Source organism: Bos taurus, chromosome Y (assembly GCF_002263795.3).
Source record: "Bos taurus isolate L1 Dominette 01449 registration number 42190680 breed Hereford chromosome Y, ARS-UCD2.0, whole genome shotgun sequence".
Taxonomy (NCBI): Eukaryota; Metazoa; Chordata; class Mammalia; order Artiodactyla; family Bovidae; genus Bos; species Bos taurus.
In genome coordinates, this window is record NC_082638.1 from 32,788,502 (window position 1) to 32,806,670 (window position 18,169).

Consider the following 18,169-nt stretch of genomic DNA (forward strand, 5'->3'; position numbering starts at 1 on the left):
TCATCCTCTGTCGTCCCCTTCTCCTCCTGCCTCCCATCCCTCCCAGCATCAGAGTCTTTTCCAATGAGTCAATTCTTTGCATGAGGTGGCCAAAGTACTGGAGTTTCAGTTTTCGCATCATTTCTTCCAAAGTAATCCCAGGGCTGGTCTCTTTCAGAATGGACTGTTTGGATCTCCTTGCAGTTCAAGGGACTCTCAAGAGTCTTCTCCAACACCAGAGTTCAAAAGCATCAATTCTTCGGCGCTCAGCTTTCTTCACAGTCCAACTCTCACATCCATACTTGACCACTGGAAAAACCATAGTCTTGACTAGATGGATTTTTGGTGGCAAAGTAATGTTTCTGCTTTTCAATATGCTATCTAGATTTGGTCATAACTTTTCTTCCAAGGAGTAAGCGTCTTTTAATTTCTTGGCTGCAGTCATCATTTGCAGTGATTTTGGAGCCACCAAAAATAAAGTCTGACACTGTTTCCACTGTTTCCCCATCTATTTCCCATGAAGTGATGGGACCGAATGACATGATCTTCATTTTCTGAATGTTGAGTTTTAAGCCAACTTTTTCCCTCTCCTCTGTCACCTTCATCAAGAGCATAGTAAACATTTATTCATACGCACATATACATATAAGAGTATACATCAACATTTTATGAATTACATTCATAAGTATTCTATGTCGAAACATAAGCACAATGAATATTTTTTCATACCCACATATACTCTGGAGAGTCTCTTGGATTGCAAGGAAATCAATTCAGTCAATCCTTAAGGGTATTACTGTTGGATATACACTGGAAGGACTGATGCTGAAACGTCAATACTTTGGCTACCTTATCTGAAGAACTGACTCATTGGAAAGGCCCCTGATGCTGAGAAAGATTGAAAGCAAGAGGAGAAGCAGACAACAGAGGATGAGATCATTGGTTCACATCACCCACTCGGTGCATCTGAGTTTAAGCAGGCTTGGGTAGTAGGTAATTGGACAGGGAAGCATGGCATGCCACAGTTCATGGAGTCGAAAAGAGTTGGACTCGACTGGGCAAATTAAGTGAAGTGACAGATACATATAAAATCCTTATACAGACTCAAAATGGACATACTATACCAAGAGTGATTTATAAGCACTTTTTAATAATATATTTTAGAAAATAACCATAGATGAATAGCTCTATGTATGGTTAAAAAGATACAGGAATATGTACAGTTACAACAATAAGGCCATTTGAGTCAACATGCAAGGTCTGAGAGCTGATCATACTAAATGAAGTGAGGCACACAGGGAAACATATATACCAAATAATATCATAATATCCAAATGTGGAATCTAAGATATGACACAAATGAACATATGTATGAATCAGAAAGACACTCATAGACATAGAGAATAGACTTACAGCTTCAGGGCAGAGAGAATTGGGGGAGAAATGGAGTAAGAGACTCGGGTTAAGAGATAGAAAACAAATTATATGGAATGGATTGACAAATTCCTACTCTAGAGCACAGAGGACTACATTCAGTATCCAATTATAAATCATAATGAAATGTGATTTAAAAAGGCATATATATATATATATATATATATATATATGTATGTATATAAATCATATATATATAAATTATATATATATGTCTTCCCTGGCAGTCCAGAGGTTAAGACTGCAGATTTCCACTGCAAGGGATGCAGGTTCAAACCCTGGTCAGGGAACTAATTCCACTTGCTGCACAGTTAAGCCAAAAAAAAAAAAAAAAAAACAAGAGAGAGAGATTAAATAAAAGAATGCGTGTGTGTGTATATATATATATGTATCTCCACACTCAACGTATACATATGTAAATATATGTCTATAACTGAATCACTTTGCTGTAAAGCAGAAATTAACACAAAATTATAAATGGACTATACTTCAGTTCAAAAGTAGCATGACTGAGGAAAGAAAAGATTGCTATATTTCATTGTGTGTAAAGTTAGTATCCAAAGAAAATTGCTGTATACAAACACGGCTGACTACTTAATGGCAGGCTTGCTGAGATACTTAAGGAGACACATATTGAAATGCACCAAGGAAAAAGATTGATTGTTGATTGGAAAGAGGGATGGACAAATGGATAGATAGGTGACAAAGAAAGTATGATAAATCGGTTACAAAACCAGGCTTCTATGTATGCTGTGTAAAAGAGACACACCTGAAACCAAGGGGCATATACAGAGTGAAAGTGAAGGGCTGAGAAAAGGTATTTCATGCAAAATGTGAGCAACAGGAATCAGGAGTAGCAATACTCATATCAGACAAAATAGACTTTGAAATAAAGGGTGTGGAAAGAGACAAAAAAAGGCCACTACATAATGGTCAAAGGATCAATCCAAGAAGAAGATATAACAATTATAAATATATATGCACCCAACATAGGAGCACTCAATACGTAAGGCAAATGCTAACAAGTATGAAAGGGGAAATTAAAAACAACACAATAATAGTGGGAGACCTTAAGACCCTACACACACCTATGGATAGATCAACCAAACAGAAAATTAGCAAGGAAACACAAACTTTAAGTGATACAATGGATCAGTTAGACCTAATTGATTTCAAAAGAACGTTTCACGCCAAAGCAATGAATTTCACCTTTTTCTCAAGTGCACATGGAACATTCTCCAGGATAGATCACATACTGGGCCACAAATCTAGCCTTGGTAAACTGAAAACAAAAATCAAAATCATTTCAAGCATCTCTTCTGATCACAAAGCAGTAAGATTGAATGTCAACTACAGGGGGAAAGAAACCATGACAAATAGAAACATATGGAGGGTAAACAACGTGCTTCTGAATGACCGACATATAACAGAAGAAATCAGAAATGAAATGCAAATATGCATAGAAACAAATGAAAATGAAAACACAACACATACAAATAGCTGTGAAAAGAAGAGAAGAGAAAAGCAAAGGAGAAAAGGAAAGATATAAACATCTGAATGCAGAGTTCCAAAGAAAAGCAAGAAGAGAAAAGAAAGCCTTTTTTCAGCGATCAATGCAAAGAAATAGAGGAAAATAACAGAATGGGAAAGACTAGGGATTTCTTCAAGAAAATAAGAGATACCAAAGGAACATTTCATGCAAACATTGGCTCGATAAAGGACACAAATGGTATGGACCTAACAGAAGCACAAGATATTAAGAAGATATAGCAAGAATACACAGAAGAACTGTACAAAAAAGATCTTCATGACCCAGATAATCACGATGGTATGATCACTGACCTAGAGCCAGACACCCTGGAATGTGAAGTCAAGTGGGCTTTAGAAAGCATCACTACGAACAAAGAGAGTGGAGGTGATGGAATTCCAGTTGAGCTATTCCAAATCCTGAAAGATGATGCTGTGAAAGTGCTGCAGTCAATATGCCAGCAAATTTGGAAAACTCAGCAGTGGCCACAGGACTGGAAAAGGTGAGTTTTCATTCCAATCTGAAAGAAAGGCAATGCCAAGGAATGCTCAAACTACAGCAAAATTGCTTTCATCTCACACGCTAGTAAAATAATGCTCAAAATTCTCCAAGCCAGGCTTCAGTAATATGGGAACCATGAACATCCTGATGTTCAAGCTGGTTTTAGAAAAGGCAGAGGAACCAGAGACCAAATTGCCAACATCTGCTGGATCATGGAAAAAGCAAGAGAGTTCCAGAAAAACCTCTATTTCTGCTTTATTGACTATGCCAAAGCCTTTGACTGTGTGGATCACAATAAACTGTGGAAAATTCTGAGAGAGATGGGAATCCCAGACCACCTGATCTGCCTGTTGAGAAATTTGTATGCAGGTCAGGAAGCAACAGCTGGATCTGGACATGGAACAACTGACTGATTTTAAATAGAAAAAGGAAAAAAATAAATAGAAAAAGGAGAACGTCAAGGCTTTATATTGTCACCCTGTTTATTTAACTTCTATGCAGAGTAAATCATGAGAAACGATGGACTGGAAGAAACACAAGCTGGAATCAAGATTGCCGGGAGAAATATCAATAACCTCAGATATGCAGATGACACCACCCTTACGGCAGAAAGTGAAGAGGAACTCAAAAGCCTCTTGATGAAAGTGAAAGTGGAGAGTGAAAAGGTTGGCTTAAAGCTCAACATTCAGAAAACGAAGATCATGGCATCCGGTCCCATCACGTCATGGGAAATAGATAGGGAAACAGTGGAAACAATGTCAGACTTTATTTTTTGGGCTCCAAAATCACTGCAGATGGTTACTGCAGCCATCAAATTAAAAGACACTTACTCCTTGAAAGGAAAGTTATGACTAACCTAGAGAGCATATTCAAAAGCAGAGACATTCCTTTACCAAAAACATTCGTCTAGTCAAGGCTATGGTTTTTCCTGTGGTCATGTATGGATGTGAGAGTTGGACTGTGAAGAAGCCTGAGTGCCGAAGAATTGATGCTTTTGAACTGTGGTGTTGGAGAAGACTCTTGAGAGTCCCTTGGACTGCAAGGAAATCCAACCAGTGCATTCTGAAAGAGATCAGCCCTTGGATTTCTTTGGAAGGAATGATGCTAAAGCTGAAGCTCAAGTACTTTGGCCACCTCATGCGAAGACTTGACTCATTGGAAAAGTCTCTGATACTGGGAGGGATTGGGGGCAGGAGGAGAAGGGGAAGACATAGGATGAGATGGCTGGATGGCATCACTGACTCCTTGGGCGTGAGTCTCAGTGAAATCCGGGAGTTGGTGATGGACAGGAAGACCTGGCATGCTGCGATTCATAGGGTCGCAAAGAGTTGGACATGTCTCAGCGACTGATCTGATCTGATCTGATCTGAAGGGAAAGGTTCATAGAAATACAAACTTACCCTAAGAAACAAGAGAAACCTCAAATAAATGACCTAACTTTACACCCAAATCAACTAGAAAAAGAAGAAGTGAAGAATCCCAGGGTTAGAAGAAGGAAAATGTAATAATAACAATTAGGTGGTATACTCGTTTTCACTATATTGATTCTTCCAATCCATGAACATGTTATATTTCTCCATCTATTAGTGTCCACTTTGATATGTTTCACCAGTGTTTTATAGTTTTCTATGTATAGGTCTTTAGTTTCTCTAGGTAGATACATTCCTAAGTATTTTATTCTTTCCATTGCAATGGTGAATGGAATTGTTTCCTTAATTTCTCTTTCTGTTTTCTCATTATTAGTGTATAGGAATGCAAGGGATTTCTGTGTGTTGATTTTATATCCTGCAACTTTACTGTAATCATTGATTAGTTCTAGTAATTTTCTGGTGGAGTCTTTAGAGTTTTCTATGTAGAGGATCATGTCATCTGCAAATAGTGAGAGTGTTACTTCTTCTTTTTAATTTGGATTCCTTTTATTTCTTTTTCTGCTGTGATTGCTGTGGCCAAAACTTGAAAAACTATGTTGAATAGTAATGGTGAAAGGGGGCACCCTTGTCTTGTTCCTGACTTTAGAGGAAATGCTTTCAATTTTTCACCATTGAGGATAATGTTTGCTGTGGTTTTGTCATATATAGCTTTTATTATGTTGAGGTATATTCCTTCTATTCCTTCTTTCTGGAGAGTTTTTATCATAAATGGATGTTGAATTTTGTCAAAGGCTTTCTCTGCATCTTTTGAGATAATCATATGGTTTTTATTTTTCAATTTGTTAATGTGGTGTATTATATTGATTGATTTGAGGATATTGAAGAATCCTTGCATCCCTGGGATAAAGCCCACTTGGTCATGGTGTATGATCTTTTTAATGTGTTGTTGGATTCTGATTGCTAGAATTTTGTTAAGGATTTTTGCATCTATGTTCATCAGTGATATTGGCCTGTAGTTTTCTTTTTTTGTGGGATCTTTGTCAGGTTTTGGTATTAGGGTGATGGTGGCCTCATAGAATGAGTTTGGAAGTTTACCTCCCTCTACAACTACCCAAAGCAACTTATAGATTCAATGCAATCCCTATGAAGCTACCAACGGTATTCTTCACAGAGCTAGATAAATAATTAAACAATTTGTATGGAAATACAAAAAAAAAAAAAAAAAAAACTCAAGTACCCAAAGCTATCTTGAGAAAGAAGAATGGAACTGGAGGAATCAACCTACCTGACTTCAGGCTCTACTACAAAGCCACAGTTATCAAGACAGTATGGTTCTGGCACAAAGACAGAAATATAGATCAATGGAACAAAATAGAAAGCCCAGAGATAAATCCATGCATATATGGACACCGTATCTTTGACAAAGGAGTCTATAATATATAACGGATTAAAGACAATCTCTTTAACAAGTGGTGCTGGGAAATCTGGTCAACCACTTGTAAAAGAATGAAACTAGAACACTTCTAACACCATACACAAAAATAAACTCAAAATGGATTATAGATCTAAACATAAGACCAGAAACTATAAAACTCCTAGAGGAGAACGTAGGCAAAACACTCTCTGACATACATCACAGCAGGATCCTCTATGACCCACCTTCCAGAATATTGGAAATAAAAGCAAAAATAAACAAATGGGACCTAACTAAACTTAAAAGCTTCTGCACATCAAAGAAAACTATTAGCAAGGTGAAAAGGCAGCCTTCAGAATGGCAGAAAATAATAGCAAATGAAGCAACTGACAAACAACTAATCTCAAAAATATACAGCAACTCTTACAGCTCAACTCCAGAAAAATAAATGACCCAATCAAAAAATGGGCCAAAGAACTAAATAGACATTTCTCCAAAGAAGACATACAGATGGCTAACAAACACATGAAAAGATGCTCAACATCACTCATTATCAGAGAAATGCAAATCAAAACAACTATGACGTACCATTTCACACGACTCACAATGGCTGTGATCCAAAAGTTTACAAGCAATAAATGCTGGAGAGGGTGTGGAGAAAAGGGAACCCTCTTACACTGTTGGTGGGAATGCAAACTAGTACAGCCACTATGGAGAACAGTGTGGAGATTCCTTAAACAACTGGAAATAGAACTGTCTTATGATCCAGCAATCCCACTGCTAGGCATACACACCGAGGAAACCAGAATTGAAAGAGACATATGTACCCCAATGTTCATAGCAACACTGTTTATAATAACCAGGACATGGAAGCAACCTAGATGCCCATCAGCAGATGAATGGATAAGAAAGCTGTGGTACATATACACAATGGAGCATTACTCAGCCATTAAAAAGAATAAATTTGAATCAGTTTTAATGAGGTGGATGAAACTGGAGCCTATTATACAGAGTGAAGTAAGCCAGAAAGAAAAACACCAATACAGTGTACTAAAGCATATATATGAAATTTAGAAAGATGCTAACAATAACCCTGTGTATGAGACAGCAAAAGAGACACTAATATATAGAATAGTCTCATGGACTCTGTTTCAGAGAGAGAGGGTGGGAAGATTTGGGAGAATGGCATTGAAACATGTATAATATCATGTATGAAATGAGTTGCCAGTCCAGGTTCGATGCACGATACTGGATGCTTTGGGCTAGTGCACTGGGATGACCCAGAGGGATGGTATCGGGAGGGAGGAGCGAGGAGGGTTCAGGATGGGAAACACAGGTATACCTGTGGCGGATTCATTTTGATATTTGGCAAAACTAATACAATTTGTAAAGTTTAAAATAAAATAAAATTAAAAAAAAACAATTAGGGCAGAAATACATGAAAAAAAGCAAAGGAAACTATAGCAAAACTCAGCAAAATAAACGCTGGTTCTTTGAGAAGATAAATAAAATAGACAATCCATTAGCAAAACTCATCAAGAAAGAAAGGGGAGATAATCAAATCAACAAAATTTGAAAGGAAAATGGATTAATCACAGCAGACAACACAGAAGTACAAAGGATCATAAAAGACTACTATCAGCAGCTATAGGACAATAAAATGGACAACTTGGAAGAAATGAACAAATTCCTAGAAAAGTATAACAATCCAAAACTGAACCAGGAAGAAATAGATAATCCCAACATACCCATCACAAGCATGGAAAGCAAAACTGTAATCAAAAATCTTCCATCGAACAAAAACGAAGCTCAGGACCAGATGACTTATTCACCCTCATGGTTACCCTGGACAGCTGGAGAGAACAAGAGAGGGAGCACAGAAAGCCACTTGTTTGGGGAAGAGCGTGAAGATGGATAGGAACGATAGTTTCAGGAAAAGTGTGACCAGAGAAGGGCTATGTGCCAGGCCAGTAGAGGGCAGGGGGTTTTATGGGGCGGTGTCAATGGGCAAGAGGAGCTTGGATGGGTGCAACTCACTTTGACACTTTTGTGGACCTCAGTTGACAGGAGGTCTTCATCTTTTCCTCCTGGTTGCCTGACGTCAGCTGTTCCATAAGTGCTCTAGAGCCTTGTGGCTTCTGAGTCTCTTTAGTCATTTTGAAGACTCCCAGTGGTCTGCTCCAGAGCCCCTGAGCACACCTCTATATACCCCTCCCTAGGGTCCACAGCATTATGCTTTATGAGATCAGCAACTCACTTCCCCAGCCAATGGTGGCCCTGGCTGAGAATTGACATCACAAAGCGCAATCCTGATACCTCTAGGTTAGAATAGGGGGCAACTCAGATGATTTGATGGGGGGGGGGCGGGGAATGCATCATTTTTAATGGCCCTTAGGAGCCCTCCAAACTCACCTGTCATCCTCATCTCTCTAAGTCAACTCTGTTGTGTCACAAGGCAGGGAGCATGTGTCTCCTCCAAACCTTGACCCACAGCCACAGTACCGAGGCTTTGATTCTGTTCTCTCCCACATTTCACCATCATCTAGATTGTAATATCTTGCCTAAAGTACCTCCATGATAATTAGGCTGTATTGAAGTGTCTGTGGAAATGAGAATCATCCCACTTTCCTCCTACAGTTCAGTTCAGTCTCTCAGTCGTGTCTGACTCTTTGAGAGGTGGTCTTAAAGCACTTTCAAGACCATTTAATTCTGGGCCACCTCCCAGAAGCTTTTTCCATCCCACCTCCTTTGCTCTAGATTCCATTCAGACACTGCTGTCTTCAGACTGTGAGACTGCACTGAATACACTTGCCCTTTCTCCACATGGAGCTGTCTTGCTTCAAGTCTTGGACTCATGGTCACCTCACTATGTGTAAAAAAAATGGTTCCCCAAAGACGTGCACATGAATGTTCATAGTCAAAAAGTTGAGATGAACAAGATGGCAGAGTGGTAGTTGCAGGAGGAATACACCTCTCTCCTTGGACACATCAGGAATACATCTTCAGACACAGAAGTGCTTGCAGAACACCAGCTGAGAGCTGACAGGAGTACCTGACCAGTGGAAAAGAATGTATAGAACCACAAAACTTGGTAGGATGAAGGAACTAGGGGGAAAAACAGGAGTGTTAATAGGTCTGAACCTGCCCTTGGTGGGTGGGAGAATTGAAGTAGGTTTCCACTCCCCACATTGGAGTAATTGTTTGGATCAGAGGAGAAACAGTTAAGGCTGAGAATGAATCAGCTGATCTGTGGCAGCCTACACCAATACATACAATGTATGACATAGCAGAATCCATTGGTTTTTGTCCCCTTAAGAGTGTAGCATTCGTTAAACATTTGAAAATCCATCAGGATAAAGCAACTTACTAAAGAACTGAAAATGATGACACAGTAGGGTCATCTCGATAAATGCTGAAAAATAATTTGATAAAATCTAATATCCCTGGGTTGGGAAGATTCCCTGAAGTAGGGATTGGCTACCCACTTCAGTATTCTTAGGCTTTTCTGGCAGCTCAGCTCTTAAAGAAAGTGCCTGGCATCTCAGAGATCTGGGTCCATCCTTGGGTTGGGAAGATCCCCTGGAGGAGAGCATGGCAACCCATTCCAGTATTCTGGCCTGGAGAATCCCCAAGGCCAGAGGAGCCTGTTCGGCCTACACTTCATGGGGTTGCAAAAAGCTGGACACAACTCTGTGACTGAGCACTTTCTGTATAAAATATTTTAGCAAACTAGAAATAGAAGTAGAAATAGAAATAGAATTGGAGGAGGCAATGGCACCCCACTCCAGTACTTTTGCCTAGAAAATCCCATGGATGGAGGAGCCTGGTAGGCTGCAGTCCATGGGGTCGCTAAGAGTCAGACACGACTGAGTGACTTCACTTTCACTTTTCACTTTCATGCATTGGAGAAGGAAATGGCAACCCACTCCAGTGTTCTTGCCTGGAAAATCCCAGGGACTGGAAGCCTGGTGGGCTGACGTCTATGGGGTCATACAGAGTTGGACAGGACTGAAGCGACTTAGCAGCAGCAGAAATAGAAGACTTCCTCAACCTTATGAAAGTACTACACTATCACTAACATCACACTTTATGGTAGAACACTGAGTGTTTTACTTCTAAAATCACAATCAACAGAAAGATGTCCACTCTCATTATATTGAATTTCTGTCCGTGAAGTCATATTAGGAAATGATTGAAAAGCTATCCAGTTTGGAAAAGAAGAATAAAGCTGTTTTTATCTGTTGGTGACATCTATGTAGAATATCCAATGAAATCTACAGGAACAGAATACCTAAAACTAAGAATTAATTTAAGCAATGTCACAAGATATACAGATGATATATAAAATTTAATTAATTGCTTTTCTATATAGTAGGCCAATTTAAAATTAAAATAAAAAATAACAGTCACATTGAAGTCAGAAAAACTTAAGAATCAGACAGAATATATGAAACACACCAATGCAAAAATGGACAAAAGATGTGAACAGGAAATTCACTAGATAATGATATACAGATGGCAAGTAAGCATGCAGGGCACACCGAAAGTATGGCTCTCATGAGAGACAGAGAAGAACAAGTGTGATGAGGAAGTGAAAATATTTGAACATTCATGCACTGCTTATGGGAATACAAAATAGTACACCATGGTGGAAAACAGTTTGGAAGTTCCTTCAAAAGTTAAACATTGGGTTACCATATGTCCCAGCAATCCCTTTCTTAGGTTTATACCAGCAAGTATGAAAAAAAAAAAAAAAAACACCAAAGAAGTGCACATGAATGTTCATAACAGTCTTATTTCTAGTAGTCCAAACGTTGAGATGAACAAAATGGCAGAACAGTAGCTGGAATTGTAGTACATTTCACTCCATGGATACATCAAGGACACACCTTCAGACACAGAAGTGTGTGCAGAACATCAACTGAGAGCTGACAGGAGTACCTGACCAGAGGAAAATAATAAATAGAACCACAAAACTCGGTAGGGTGAAGGAACTAGGGGTGGGGGGAACAGGAATATTAACAGGCCTGGACCTGCCCTCGGTGGGTGGGAGAACTCTAAGTCGGTGTCCGACCCCCACCTGGGGTCAACTGTCTGGATCAGAGGAGAACTATTTTAGGCTGAGAGTGAAACAGTTGATCTGTGGTAGCCTAAATGGAATGAGAATCAGACAGTCCTTGCCACAGTCATACACACCCCAGACAGGGACACAGGTCCCATAGAAGGGACAGCAGTTGGGATCTGGATTTTGCAGATTGTGGAGCAATCCCAGGGGAAGGGCTGCTATTGACTGCAGAGAGACGGACTGATGGGATGTGAGGAAGGAGATCGGGTTGGAAATGCTTGTGGAGGAACACCAGGCCCCATGGAAGCAAGGGGATCCTACTGGGTCAATCATAGTGGGTGGAGCCCTCACCATAGTCTCTTTCTCCCCATACACCAGCATAGGCAGCTGAACAATAGAGAGGCTGGCCAATCAAGTGCCTGACTTACTGATCTGCAGACTAGGACCCCACCCAGGGGCCCCATCTATGTGCCTGATGCTCCAAACAACAGAGAAGTACCCCAGGCAAGGGAGCCCTCTAAGTGTCTGAAAGAGTGGAGCTATGGAGGAAGAGTGGCAAAAGAGGCCTCCTTATCACCAGCTACAAGAGGCTGGTGAAAAGACTCTGATAGGGTCAAAACTTCTGCGGCAGAGGAGGTCATTGTCCCTGCACAGTTATCGCTACCACGGTCCCCAGAAATCAAGAAGCTATGCCAAGTTCATGCTCAATGCTCGCTGGGGCGGAGCTGCTACAGGCCAAAAAAGTCTTGTGTCTATGGATACCTGGTCACTTCGGTTCAGTTCAGTTCAGATCAGTTCAGTTCAGTCGCTCATTCCTGTCCCACTCTTCGCGACCCCATGAATCGCAGCACGCCAGGACTCCCTGCCCATCACCACCTCCCGGAGTTCACCCAGATCCACGTCCATAGAGTCAGTGACGGCATCCAGCCATCTCATGCTCTGCTGTCCCCTTCTCCTTCTGCCCCCAATTCCTCCCAGCATCAGAGTCTTTTCCAATGAGTCAACTCTTCTCAAGAGGTGGCCAAAGTACTGGAGTTACAGCTTCAGCATCATTCCCCCAAAGAAATCCCAGGGCTCAATTGCTTCAGAATGGACTGGTTGGATCTCCTTGCAGTCCAAGGGACTCTCAAGAGTCTTCTCCAACACCACAGTTCAAAAGCATCAATCCTTAGGCGCTCAGCCTTCTTCACAGTCCAACTCTCACATCCATACATGACCGCAGGAAAACCCATAGCCTTGACTAGACGGACCTTTGTTGGCAAAGTAATGTCTTTGCTTTTGAATATGCTATCTATATTGGTCATAACTTTCCTTCCAAGGAGTAAGTGTCTTTTAATTTCATGGCTGCAGTCACCATCTGCAGTGATTTTGGAGCCCCCCAAAATAAAGCCTGACACTGTATCCATTGTTTCCCCATCTATTTCCCATGAGGTGATGGGACCGGATGCCATGAACTTCGTTTTCTGAATGTTGAGCTTGAAGCCAACTTTTTCACTCTCCACTTTCACCTTCCTCAGGAGGCTTTTTAGTTCCTCTTCACTTTGTGCCATAGGGCGGTGTCATCTGCGTATCTGAGGTTACTGATATTTCTCCCAGCAATCTTGATTCCCCCTTGTGTGTCTTCCAGTCCAGGGTTTCTCATGATGTACTCTGCATAGAAGTTACATAAGCAGGGTGATAATATACAGCTTTGACGTACTGCTTTTCCTAATTGGAACCAGTCTGTTGTTCCACGTCCAGTTCTAACTGTTGCTTACTGACCTTCATAGAGGTTTCTCAAGAGGCAGGTCAAGTGGTCTGGTATTCCCATCTCTTTCAGAATTTTCCACAGTTTATTGTGATCCACACAGTCAAATGCTTTGGCATAGTCAATAAAGCAGGCATGGAGGTTTTTCAGGAACTCTCTTGCTTTTTCCATGATCCAGCAGATGTTGGCAATTTGATCTCTGGTTCCTCTGCCTTTTCTAAAACCAGCTGGAACATCAGGAAGTTCACAGTTCACGTATTGCTGAAGCCTGGCCTGGAGAATTTTGAGCATTACTTTACTAGCATGTGAGGTGAGTGTAACTGTGCAGTACTTTGAGTATTCTTTGGCATTGCCTTTCTTTGGGATTTGAATGAAAACTGACCGTTCCAGTCCTGTGGACACAGGCTGAGTTTTCCAAATTTGCTGGCATATTGAGTGCAATACTTTCACAGCATCATCTTTCAGGATCTGAAATAGCTCAACTGGAATTTCATCACTTCCTCTAGCTTTGTTCGTAGTGCTGCTTTCTAAGGCCCACTTGATTTCACATTCCAGGATGTCTGGCTCTAGGTCGGTGATCACATCATCGTGATTATCTGGATCATGAAGATGTTGATTGTTTAGTTCTTCTGTGTATTCTTGTCATCTCTTCTTAGTATCTTCTGCTTCTGTTAGGTCCATGCCATTTCTGTCCTTTATCGAGCCCATCTTTGCATGAAATGTCCCTTTGGTATCTCTAATTTTCTTGAAGAGATCTCTAGTCTTTCCCATTCTGTTGTTTTCCTCTATTTCTTTGCATTGATCACTGAGGAAGGCTTTCTTATCTCTTCCTGCTATTCTTTGGAACTCTGCATTCAGATGCGTATATCTTTCCTTTTCTCCTTTGCTTTTCCCTTCTCTTCTTTTCACAGCGATTTCTAAGGGGTCCCCAGACAGCCATTTTGCTTTTTTGCATTTCTTGTCCATGGAGATTGTCTTGATCCCTGTCTCCTGTACAATGGCATGAGCCTCATTCCATAGTTCATCAGGCACTCTATCTAACAGGTCTAGGCTCATAAATCTGTTTCTCACGTTCACTGTATAATCATAAGGGATTTGATTTAGGTCATACCTGAATGGTCTAGTGGTTTGCCCTACTTTCTTCAATTTCAGTCTGAATTTGGTAATAAGGAGTTCATGATCTGAGTCACAGTCAGCTCCTGGTCTTGTTCTTGTTGACTGTATAGAGCTTCTCCATCTTTGGCTGCAAAGAATATAATCAATCTGATTTCGGTGTTGACCATATGGTGATGTCCATGTGTAAAGTCTTCTCTTGTGTTGTTGGAAAAGGGTCTTTGCTATGACCAGTGCATTTTCTTGGCAAAACTCTATTAGTCTTTGCCCTGCTGCATTCCGTATTCCAAGGCCAAATTTGCCTGTTACTGCAGGTGTTTCTTGACTTCCTATTTTTGCATTCCAGTCCCCTACAATGAAAAGGACACCTTTTTTGGGTATAGTTCCATAAGGACTTGTAGGTCTTCATAGAACCGTTCATCTTCAGCTTCTTCAGCATTACTGGTTGGGGTCTAGACTTGGATTACTGTAATATTGAATGGTTTGCCTTGGAAACGAACAGAGATCATTCTGTCGTTTTTGAGATTGCATCCAAGTACTGCATTTCGGAATCTTTTGTTGACCATGATGGCTACTCCATTTCTTCTGGGGGATTCCTGCCTGCAGTAGTAGATATAATGCTCATCTGAATTAAATTCACCCATTCCAGTCCATTTTAGTTCGCTGATTCCTAGAATGTCTACATTCACTCTTGCCATCTCTTGTTTGACCACTTCCAATTTGCCTTGATTCATGGACCTGACATTCCAGGTTCCTATGCAATATTGCTCTTTACAGCATCAGACCTTGCTTCTGTCACCAGTCACAACTGCAACTGGGTATTGTTTTTGCTTTGGCTCCATCCCTTCATTCTTTCTGGAGTTATTTCTCCACTGATATCCAGTAGCATATTGGGTCCCTACTGACCTGGGGAGTTCCCCTTTCAGTATCCTATCATTTTGCCTTTTGATACTGTTCATGGGGTTTTCAAGGCAAGAATACTGAAGTGGATTGCCATTCCCTTCTCCAGCGGACCACCTTCTGTCAGATCTCTCCACCATGACCCGCCCGTCTTGGGTTGCCCCAGGGGCATGGCTTAGTTTCTTTGAGTTAGACAAGGCTGTGGTCCTAGTGTGATTAGATGGACTAGTTTTTTTGTGAGTATGGTTTCAGTGTGTCTGCCTTCTGATGCCCTCTTACAACACATACCAACTTACTTGGATTTCTCTTACCTTGGATGTGGGGTATCACTTCACGGCTGCTCCATTAAAGCGCAGCCACTGCTCCTTAACTTGGAAGAGGGGTATTTCCTCACTGCCGCCCTTAGTGTCCAACTGCTTGTGACATTGTAGACTGTGGCTTGCCAGGCTTCTTTCTCAGGGAAGGGGCTTCTACATGCAAAAATTCTGGTACATATGGGCCAGTACTGGTTGACATACCCTTCTAGAGCACTATATGTCCTGCTGCCCTAGCCACCAACTCCTCTGAGTCCCTGATGCAGCCAGAACCACTATGACCCAAGCAGTTGCATCTCCACATCTGGCCCCCTCACAGGGGCAAACCCAAGTCCTCCAGGACAGTCTCAAGAGCAAACCCCAGTGGATGATTCACATTCAGAAGTGGGAATAAAACCACAATTGCAACCCAGGGGCAGTGTTGTTAAGGAAGAAGACCCAAAACCTTCCTACCACCTGTACAAGCTGCAGATTAAATCCACATAGCTGTGAAAAGAAGAGAAGAGAAAAGCAAAGGAGAAAAGGAAAGATATAAGCATCTGAATGCAGAGTTCCAAGGAAGAGCAAGAAGAGATAAGAAAGCCTTCCTCAGGGAGCGATGCAAAGAAAAGGAGGAAAACAACAGAATGGGAAAGACTAGAGATCACTTCAAGAAAATTAGAGATATCAAGGGGGGATTTCATGCGAAGATGGGCTCGATAAAGGACGGAAATGGTATCGACCTAACAGAAGCAGAAAACATTAAGAAGAGATGGCAAGAATACACAGAAGAACTGTACAAAAAAGATATTCACGACCCAGATAATCACGATGGTGTGGTCACTGAACTAGAGCCACACCTTGTGGAATATAAAGTCAAGTGGGGCTTAGAAAGCAGCATTACGAACAAAGCTAGTGGAGGTGATGGAATTCCAGTTGAGCTATTTCAAATCTCAAAGGATGATGCTGTGAAAGTGCTGCACTCAATATGCCAGCAAATTTGGAAAACTCAACAGTGGCCACAGGACTGGAAAAGGTGAGTTTTCATTCCAATCCCAAAGAAAGGCAATGCCAAAGAATGCTCAAACTACCTCAGAATTGCACACACCTCACACACTAGTAAGGTAATGCTCAAAATTCTCCAAGCCAAGCTTCAGCAATACATGAACTATGAACTTCCTGATGTTCAAGCTGGTTTTAGAAAAGGCAGAGGAACCAGAGACCAAGTTGCCAACATCTGCTGGATCATGGAAAAGCAAGCGAGTTCCCGAAAAACCTCTATTTCTGCTTTATTGCCTATGCCACAGCCTTTGCCTGTGTGGATCACAATAAACTGTTGAAAATTCTGAAAGAGATGGGAATACCAGACCACCTGACCTGCCTCTTGAGAAACCTCTATGCAGGTCAGGAAGCCACAGTTAAAACTGGATATGGAACAACAGACTGGTTCCAATTAGGAAAAGGAGTACGTCAAGGCTGTATGTTCTCACCCTGCTGATTTAACTTCTATGCAGAGTACATCATGAGAAACCCTGGACTGGAAGAAACACAAGATGGAAAGAAGATTGCCGGGAGAAATGTCAATAGCCTCATATAGGCAGATGACACCACCCTTATGGCAGAAAGTGAAGAGGAACTGAAAAGTCTCTTGATGAAATGAAAGTGGAGAGTGAAAATTAAGATCATGGCATCCGGTCCCATGTACTTCATGGGAAATAGATGGGGAAACAGTGGAAAGAGTGTCAGATTTCCCGCCCCCCCCCTGGGGGGGGGCGGGGCGGTGTTGGTGGGGCAGGGCTCCAAAATCACTGCAGATGATGACTGCAGGTATGAAATTAAAAGACACTTACTTCTTGGAAGGAAAATTATGACCAACCTAGATAGCATATTCAAAAGCAGAGACATTACTTTGCCAACAAAGGTCCGTCTAGTCAAAGCTATGGTTTTTCCTGTGGTCATGTATAGATGTGAGAGTTGGACGGTGAGGAAGGCTGAACACTGAAGAATTCATGCTTTTGAACTGTGGTGTTGGAGAAGACTCTTGAGAGTCCCATGGACTCCAAGGAGATCCAACCAGTCCATTCTGAAGGAGATCAGCCCTGGGATTTCTTTGGAAGGAATGATGCTAAAGCTGAAACTCCAGTACTTTGGCCCCCTCATGCAAAGAGTTGACTCATTGGAAAAGACCCTGATGCTGGGAGGGATTCGGGGCAGGAGAAGGGGACGACAGAGGATGAGATGGCTGGATGGCATCACTGACTCGATGGACGTGAGTCTGAGTGAACTCCGGGAGTTGGTGATGGACTGGAGGCCTGGCGTGCTGCGATTCATGGGGTCGCGAAGAGTCGGACACGACTGAGCGACTGAACTGAACTGAATAATATATAAAAAGACACTGATAACTGCCACAAAAGGAAACGTCCTAGTTCCGATAGTTGTGAACATTGGAGACAAAAAAACGTATAGGAGTAGGACCGGATTAGAATGAGCTCCCCCCAAATCAGGTTCAGAGTTCAGCACAGTTTTGGAGGGCATCCTAGGGAGGTGAGGTGGACTGCAATTTTAGCGGGTGAAAGGACTCTGAGAGCAATGACTAAAGAAAAACCTGTATTATTCTCATGTTTTGACTTGCTCTGTAGATTCTTTAGGATTTTTGTTTGTGTGGTTGGTTTCAATTCCTTCCCCTCGCCCACGGTGTAGTTGCCAATTTCATTGGCACTATGAAATCTAATGAAGCTTTTGAGCCTTATTTTTCTTCGGTCACATTTGTATTGCTGTTATAAATCTCTGTCTCTATATACAGCTTTTGAAATTCTGTGGAGTTT